We start from the raw sequence: 9,195 nt of genomic DNA, 5'->3' as shown, positions 1-9,195 counted from the left end.
GGAAATAATAGAATCCATCTCATCATTGATGACTTCTTTCAAAAATTCACTATTTCTTGATTACATGACTTCTCTATAAGTCTTAGGATCATCCTCAACAAGAAGTACAATTGGATAAAGTTCTTGAAGGTTGGAGATGAATTTCTTGAAGAAGGAGATGGAGAACGCGTTTAGTTCAGAAAAGCATTGAGGACAGTCCATTTAGTTTAATTTTATTTTATTGAAGGAAAACTGTATAGAGAAGCCATGCAACGTATTAAAGTACATAATCTTTAATGAATGGTTGCTAGAATGGTTTACTAAGCATATGTGATGCGAGTAGTCTAGATTTGGAATATTGATGTGGATAGACATCTTGGTAAATGTGTTGTATACAATAGTGATTATATATGACATGACCAATGTAAATTAATTATATTTATAAACTTACTGTACGCCCTAATTTTCCAACGGGCTATTAGTGAGCTGAGATATGGCCTAATTATATCAGCCACGTGGATCCCCCATGACCGGAGCTGTTATCGTCAGGTCCTACCTCGCTAGCTTGGGATATCAAGAGGTTCGCCAAGATTACTTTAGGACCGAGTCAGGTCTGTGAAGGCCACAGGTCGAGGAGGCATCCAGCTCGTGGTACGAGCTGGAGTTGGAAGCTATGACATCTTATAAAGTCAACCACGCAAGGTAAACGTGCATATATCAGACATCACGTGTCTGATATATCCCTGACTTCTCGGACACGCAGCATGAACGTGCGTATTTAGGCACCCATGACTGGGTTGGGCCGTGCGTCCCATTATCCCCCTTACCTATTGATTAGACCACACTTCATGTGTCAGGTTTTAGGAATTAATCATGAATGTCACAGAAGTGACAGGATAGGTAAGAAGGTCACGGGATGACCCCCCTTACCAACTCCCAGGTGCCCTCTCCTATAAATATGGAGACCCTGGAAGTTGCAAGGGGTTGGATTCTATTGTGTAAGGAAATACCCTGTAAAAGAATACCAGGCATATAGCAATAATATTGGCTGGTGGAGTAGAAGGATTTTAACCTTTGAGCCACCTAAAAAACGTAATTGTGTCACCAGTCCATAAAAAGATCATTCATCAATTTCGGTTCATTGTTAAGCACTAATCCCTTCCTCTTATTTTCTTAATTACCTGTTGGTGAAGAACCGCGTCAACAGTTTGGTGCTTTCGTTGAGGCTAGTTAGATTGGTGCTATCGCAAACATCCAACTATGGTGACCACTCGACCAAGACACGATAACGAGGCGGAACAACATGATGGGCAGGAGGCTCATCATGCCGCCATCTCCGGTGAGCAAAATCCTGAGGTCTAGCAGCAGTCGGTTGGCCAGGATGACACTGGAAGTTCGGCGCCCCGGCCACCTAATCCAAACCCAGATTTTTACACTGCGGTAGAGATGGAGAACACTCAGCTGAGGAGCCAACTAGCAAAAGCTAGTCAGCAAATTAAGGAGGTGTTGGCCCGACTACCCCCTCTTACAACCGACGCTAATGTCGGAAAGAGGCAAGGTGAGACTCGTAAGTCCTGCCGGGGTAATCGGTCCAGGCCTAGTTGCTCGGGCAGACCTCCGACATCCAACTCTATTCTCTCATCGCACCATTGAGAGGAAAACTTCGAAGAAGTGCCTAGGGCCGAACAACAGTATAGCCGCTCGGTCCGAACTTCAACTCCCAGCTCCCTGCCAGCCTCGAGCGCGCCCAGGAGGGCTCGAGGGAATTCCAGAAGGAGATCCGGGGAAGGCTCACAGCACCAGCCCGTCCCCACCAGCCGTCCTGCGCCTCATCCAGATCGCCAGGCGCGGGACCCGCAGGTTGGCAGGGCCGAAAGGCCCCCACCTAACTTGATCCGCCCTGACGGAACCAGGATTGCATCTCCGGTCAGGCATCCTCCATCACCAATAAGATATCCGTCTCCTCCTCGGCCTATCCGAGATATTCCAGCTTATGGAAGCAGCAGGAGAAACCCGCCATCCGCAGGACCTTCCCGATGTAGCAGGGCGACAAGAGGAAGCCCGGATCCTCACCCCCAGAGGCGGACTCCGAGCTTCTCTAACGGGAGCTACTGGACTGGCAGTCGCCAGAGCGACCTTTCTGGCGGAGACCTGCGTCAACGCTTAAGCTCGGTGCAAAGTCCTCAAGCCACCCAGAGGGGCGACCTACGAGATCGCCTTAACTCTCATAAGGGGGAACCAGTAGGAGGTGGCAGCCATGCTCGCTCAGGGGGAGACCTGTTCGAGGTGCGTAACGGCGAGAATGCCCTAAATAACCTATCTCAAGATAGGAGGGGCAATAACCCACCAAATGTATACAATGGATCCGGAGCTGTCGAGCAGCCCCGGAATAACCAAGGAAATTAGGACAAAACCCTTGAGCGCCTAGCCCAGATGGAGGAGATAATGAGGAAGCTCCTGTCGGAGAAAGAGAAAGACGAATATGATTCGGGGGACGAGCTTAAGCTCTTCGCCCCAAGCATAGAAGCAACGATATACCCACCTGGTTTCCGTATGCCGCACCTGTCCAAATTCAACAGAGACGGAGATCCGTCGGATCATCTGGGGATGTTCAATACCCTGATGATGGCCCACAACATTGGCCCTGAGCTGAGGTGTCTGATATTTCCCTCCACACTGACTGGACCAGCCAGGAAGTGGTTCAAACAAAGCAAGAAACAATCAATCAGCCCGCTGGAGTGGGAACGGAGGTCATGACAGCGACCCAGAACGTTACACAGAATAACCAATTCGATGGGGGCAAAAGAAAGGGGAATGGCGAGGGCAACCAGCACGGCCCAAACAAGAATAAGTCCGTAGAAAAATTCAAGCCGGTCTACACGACTTATACAGAGCTCACCCACTCTAGGGAGAACATCTTCCTAGCGAACTCTGCTCGCCTCCCCTAGAAGAAGCCGAAGCTGTTAAAGCACCAGAAGGGGAAGAGAGACACCTCCAAGTTTTGTCGTTTTCACAACGACGTTGGCCACAATACCGATGATTGTAGGCATTTGAAAGATGGATCGAAACTCTCATCAGAGCCGGCCCATTGGCTAAGTACGCGCGGAACAGGGCTCCGACAGGTCGACCTACTCCGGAAGTCCCGGTCAATCAGCCCGAGTCTTGGGTAGATCAAGACGTCCCTCCTCCAGTGATAGGAGGAGAGATATCCACAATCTCGGGAGGTCCGCATTTGGCTGGCACGGGCAGGGGTGCCCAAAAGAGGTACGTAAACGAACTCAAGGCGCATAATGGAGTAAAGTTCATCCCGGAGCAGCGTCTGCCAAAGCAGCAGCGATTGGAGAGACAGCCAATCATTTTCACTGAAGAAGATGCCACCCATGTTCAGTTCCCTCATAACGACCCCCTGGTCATAGCATGCAGCTCGCTAATTGGAGGGTTAGAAGAGTTCTGATCGATAATGGGAGCTCGGTAAACCTTCTATTCCGATCCACGCTAGAGAAGATGGGTTTGACTGTCGCCGAGCAGAAGGCGACCTCCATGATGCTATATGGTTTTTTGGGGGAAGGATCGGCGGCTATAGGGACGATCAAGCTGGTGATCACCTTGGGAGAAGGACCTCAGATAGTTTCAAAACTCCTCGAGTTCGTGGTCATCGACTGCCCCGTTGCGTACAATGCTATTTTGGGTCGACCCACACTTATAGATTTTGAGGCCATCACTTCTGTTCGCCACCTCGCGATGAAATTCCCTTCTTCCATAGGAATATGTACGGTCCGTGGCGATCAGCTCGCTGCCAGGGAATGCTACAACATTTCCATGAAGGGAAAATCGAAACCCGGGCAGCTAGCAATGGCCATCCAAGGTGGAGGAGAGGAATCTCAGGAACCTTTAACTGATCCTGAGATTGAAAAACCTTAGAGCGCTGAAGGGGAAAATATCGTCTTAAGTAAGGATATTGACCCCCGAATAGGCGAGGATAAGTCAGAGCTCCAGGCCATTGAAGAGCTCGAGGAAGTAAACATCGATCCACAAAATCCTTCACGGATGGTCAAGCTCGGGAAAAACCTCTGTAACAAAAGGAAAGCGGAGCTGATCAAGTTTCTGCAGGATAACCTGGATGTGTTTGCATGGTCACACGAGGACATGGTGGGAATTAGTCCAAGTGTCATCATGCACACCCTTCATTTGGATAAAAGCGTGCCTGCAAAGTCCCAGAAGCAGAGGTGCCTGGGAACAACTCGGGCTGAGGCCTTAGAAGAAGAAGTAGCCCGGCTCAAGAAATGCGGTTTTATCTAAGAAGCCAAGTTCCCGGTTTGGGTCGCCAACCCCGTGCTGGTCCCGAAGCCCAATGGGGAATGGGGGACCAGCATCGATTTCTCCGACCTGAATAAATCCTACCCCAAAGATTATTTTCCCTTGCCAAGGATTGACCAATTGGTAGATGCCACGGTGGGACATGAGCTCATGTCCTTTATGGATGCGTACTCAGGCTACAATCAGATCGGCATGAATCCGGCGGACCAAGAGCACACCAGCTTCATGACCCCGACTAACGTCTATTGTTACAAGGTCATGCCATTCGGGCTGAAGAACACCAGTGCCACATACCAGAGGTTAGTAAATAGAATGTTCGCTGACCAGATCGGGAAGAACATGGAAGTGTACGTTGATGACATGTTGGTCAAGTCAAAGACTGCCAATTACCATGTTTCCGACCTGGAAGAATGCTTCAAGATACTACGGGAGTACGACATGAGGCTTAATCCACAGAAGTGTACTTTCGGGGTCGCATTTGGAAAATTCCTGGGTTTCATTGTCAACACTAGAGGGATCGAGGCCAATCCCAATAAGATCAGGTCATTGCTCGAGCTTCCCTCACCCAGGTCGCGCAAAGATGTCCAAGGCCTGACAGGAAGGGTGGCAGCCCTAAACCGGTTTATTTCAAAATCCACCGACAAGTGCCTGCCATTCTACAACCTGCTCCGAGGAAATAAGAAATTCGAATGGACAGAAGAGTGCGAAAGTGCTTTCCTCACCCTGAAGGCACATCTGGCCGAACCACCCGTATTGTCCAAACCAAAGGCAGGAGAGCCCCTTTTTCTCTACCTAGCTGTCACAGAGGATGCAGCTAGTGCCGTATTGGTCCGAGAAGAAGACCGGGTTCAGAAACCGGTCTACTACATCAGTAAGAGACTTCTCGGAGCTGAATCCCGATACCCGTTGATGGAAAAATTGGTGTTCTGTCTTATCACAGCCTCTTGAAAGCTCAGGCCGTACTTCCAGTCCCACTCAATCCATGTCATGACCGATCAGCCTTTAAGGCAGGTTTTGCAAAAACCTGAAGCATCGGGATGCCTGTTAAAGTGGGCTATCGAACTTAGTCAGTTCGAGATTTTGTACACCCCACGAACTGCTATAAAAAGTCAGGCCCTGGCCGATTTTGTGGCAGAGTGCACAGGATTCCAGGAGGATCCTGTAGAAGACTCACCTCAGGTCACCTCGGCCCAGACGTCGTGGAAGATCTTCGTGGATGGCTCATCCAATGAGCACGGCTCCGGGGATGGAATCATTTTGATATCCCCTGAGGGACATAGATTCCACTCGACGCTGAGATTCAGATTCAAGGCCTCCAACAACGAGGCCGAATATGAAGCTTTGCTGGCCGGGCTAAGAATAGCCCAGGAGCTGAAGGCGAGCTCCGTTCAATGCTTCAGTGACTCCCAGCTCGTTGTAAACCAGGCGCTAGGCGAATATCAGGCACGAGGAACCAAGATGGCTACTTACCTGGCAAAGGTAAAAGTCGAACTGTCTGCGTTTGGGCGAGGCTCAATCGAGCAGATACCTCGGGAGCAGAACGCTAACGCAAACGCTCTTGCCAAGCTCACCACCTCCGGGGAGACGGAGGCTTTGGGGTTAGTACCGGTAGAGTTCTTGGAGAAACCAAGTATAGAAGAGGTTGGGGCGGAGGTCGAGATGGTCGACGCCAGGCCGACCTGGATGACCCCCATCCTTGAGTATCTCACCGAAGGGAAGCTACTGTACCAGGCCCCAAGGTATACGATGGTAGACGGGGTGCTATACCGACGTGGGCACTCCCTGACTTTTGGGAGTGAGGCAGTCCTCCCTGTGGAGATTAAGGTACCTTCGCATAGAGTCCAGGCATATGACCAGGACCGCAACCAAGAACTACTTTGCGCTTCCCTTGACTTGGTTGATGAAAGACGAGAAGATTCACAACTTCAGCTCGCGCATTACCAGGAAAATATCACTCGTTATTTCAACTCAAAAGTCAAAAAGCGCGCCTTTAGCATTGGTGACCTGGTCCTCAGGAGAGTCTTCTTAGCCGGTAAGGATCCCAAAGATGGAGTATTGGGACCAAACTGGGAAGGGCCATATCAAGTCATCGAGGTCATTAAAGAAGGAACTTACAAATTAGCTCGTCTCAATGGAGGGGCAGTCCCTCGAACTTGGAACGCCATCCATTTGAAGATATATTATCAATGACACCCTTGTAAGGCTTAAAGGCCATTTTTTATGTATTGAGCAATGAGAATTAACTTTTCCTTCATGATTGAATATATTTGCAAGTGTAATCTAAAGTAACCACGAAAGACCCTTTCCTAGTTACTTGGGGGGCATATGGTGCCTGGATATATCCAGGTCGCCTTAAAGGCTTAGAAGTTAATTCAGATCGATTGATCGTTGTTTTTCTTAAAAAACACGAGATATTGATAAAGGATTAACGCGAACTAAGCTCTACCCTGGATATAACCAGGTCATAAAACTTAGAAGTTAATTCAAATTGATTGATCATTGTTTTTCTTAAAGACCACGAGATATTGATAAAAATTAACGCAAACTAAGTTTTCAAACTAAGGTCCTGGACATAACCAGGTCGTAAAACTTGAAGTTAATTTAAATTGATTAATCAGTGTTTTTCTTAAAAGGCACAAAATATTAGTAAAAAATTAACACGAACTAAGTTTTTCAAAGCAGTAACCAAAATGCGTAGAGGCAAAAGGAAATAAACAATTAAAAGTAAAAATTGATAAAACCAATTGTCTCGAGGTGGAAAAACCTCATGCATAGTTACACAAAAAAAATGATAATAATAAAGGAGTTAGTGCGAAAGAGAAAGGCCCTAGGCTCCGTCGGGCTGCCCCGCGGAGGTCGCTGTCTTGCCCTCCTGCTCGGCCACGGCGGATGCCTCCCCGGTCTCAGAAGGTGCCTCTCGCTGGAGGCGAGCTTTGAAATCTTCCTGGAAGACCTCCCAGTCCGCTCCTAAGAAGGAGAAGTCGCCGTCCGAGTTATAGACCCAGCAGTGGTAGAGCATGTCCTCCCTGGCGGAGCTGGAAGCTGCCTTCTCTGTTTCCAAGGCGGCCTTAGCCTCCTCGGCCCCAGTCTTCGCAGAGTCTAGCTCAACCAGTGCGGCAGCAAGGGTGGATTTGGTGGCTTCGGCCTCTTGAAGCTTAGGACGGGCTTCTTCCAGCTCGGCCTGTGCGGCCGCCAAAGCATCCTTGGCTTCTTTTTCCTTTTGTTGGGCCGTTTGCAGGGCGCCCAAGGAGGTTTGATGGGCGGCCAAAACCGTGTTGTGTTCGCCCCTCATCTCCTCGAGTCGGGCCCTGGACCTGGATATGCTCCGGTGAAGGGCCAAGACACTCTACAAAACAGAGAGGCAACTACCTTAGAAAAAAAGAGAGAGGAGAAACAGGGCAAGGCATGATAATCAAGGGTCATAAAAGGGTAAAGTCAGCTTACCGTTAGGGCCATTCCCAATGAAGAATCCATTACACTCTCCGGGCTCCTTGTTTCGATGGCCCGCATGTCTCTCTCAGTGGCGCGGTAGAAGTGTTCAATGGCGTAGCTCGCCGTCTCATACACTGTCCCCCGAAAGACGTCTGGAATCTTCTCCAGGGCCTGGGAGTCCACCGGGATGCGCACCTCGGGGGCCGCATTTTCCGAGGCCTCGAGCTCCGCCCTTGTGTCCCGAACAAAGGCCGGAGCTCACGGCGGGGGCGGGGGCATGTTCTCCACTGCAGCAGGAGGTGCAGTTTCCTTGGCCTGGGCAGTTGGGGTCTGGTCTTTCCCCTTTGCAGGGGACTTGATTGGGGCCCCAACGGCTTTCTTCGCCACCTGGAGCTTCTTCATTTTGGGCCCAGAGGCCCCAGCTGAGGAGTTCCCTCCGGCGAACATAGCTCGCAGATCTCTGCCCCCGGGCTGAGACATTTCCTCTGGCAAAACAAAGACAACATTAATATGCAAGTGAGCATTCATGCAAAAACAAAAATAAGGGGGAAAAAGCGAAACTCAAGTATATATATACTAAAAGGAATCCTACCCCCCGAGCTAGAAGAGGAATCTATGGTCACGACCATCGGCCCCGGAGCTTCTGCGGGGGAATCTAAGACAATTACTTCTCGAGCTGGCGCGGGTTCTGGGTCCGAGACTGGCTCAGGACTAGACTCTTCTACGTATTGCCTAAGACTCGGAGCTACGACACCCTCCCGGAGCGAGGGCCATAACCGAAGGTTGGTCCCATACTCCTCAAATAAGGCCGACCTAAAGGTTAGGGTGTTGTCTACGACTATGGTACCCCTAGGGCGGCTATTTTTGTAATCCAGCATGAGCCAATCGACACAATGGAGCAGGGTTATATCAAGGTCTGGGTCACTTCGATGGCGTTGGACGAGCTGTTTGGGATTGAACCTAGCTAGCCGGGGGTTTGTGGTGGCCCTATCTAAGCCCCTGAATAGATATGGGTTACCTTGGCCGGAGGGACCTGCAGCTGCTCCGGACCGGATCCTCTCCTCGTTCGTTCTTTGGGCTTCCTCCAGCGCCCGCTTCCTCCTCACGAGGGGCACCTCGTCCTCCTCGTCCTCATCCCCCGCGGCCTCCTCCTCGGGGATAGGCCTCATCTCGCGAGATGGGGGGCACCTGGGGTCTCCTCAGGTTCAGAGTCTGGCCTGGAGAGATCAGCTTGCATGCCAACATCGTCTCGTTTGTCATGATCTGGCGATAGTCCTTTTCACTGGGGGGCAAGCTCGCCAGTCTCTCATACTGACTCCCGAGGATCACAGACTTGTCTGTCCTCGCGAAAATGGCTGCAGAATTATTCTAAGTCAGAAATAGATAATGGGGGGAGCTAACCGATACTTAAATTACGAGCTAAGGATGAAAGATACTTACGAGGACGGTTGAAGTAGTGTAGGTCGC

Source organism: Humulus lupulus, chromosome 3 (assembly GCF_963169125.1).
Source record: "Humulus lupulus chromosome 3, drHumLupu1.1, whole genome shotgun sequence".
NCBI lineage: Eukaryota > Viridiplantae > Streptophyta > Magnoliopsida > Rosales > Cannabaceae > Humulus > Humulus lupulus.
Note: the sequence above shows the minus strand (reverse complement) of the source record.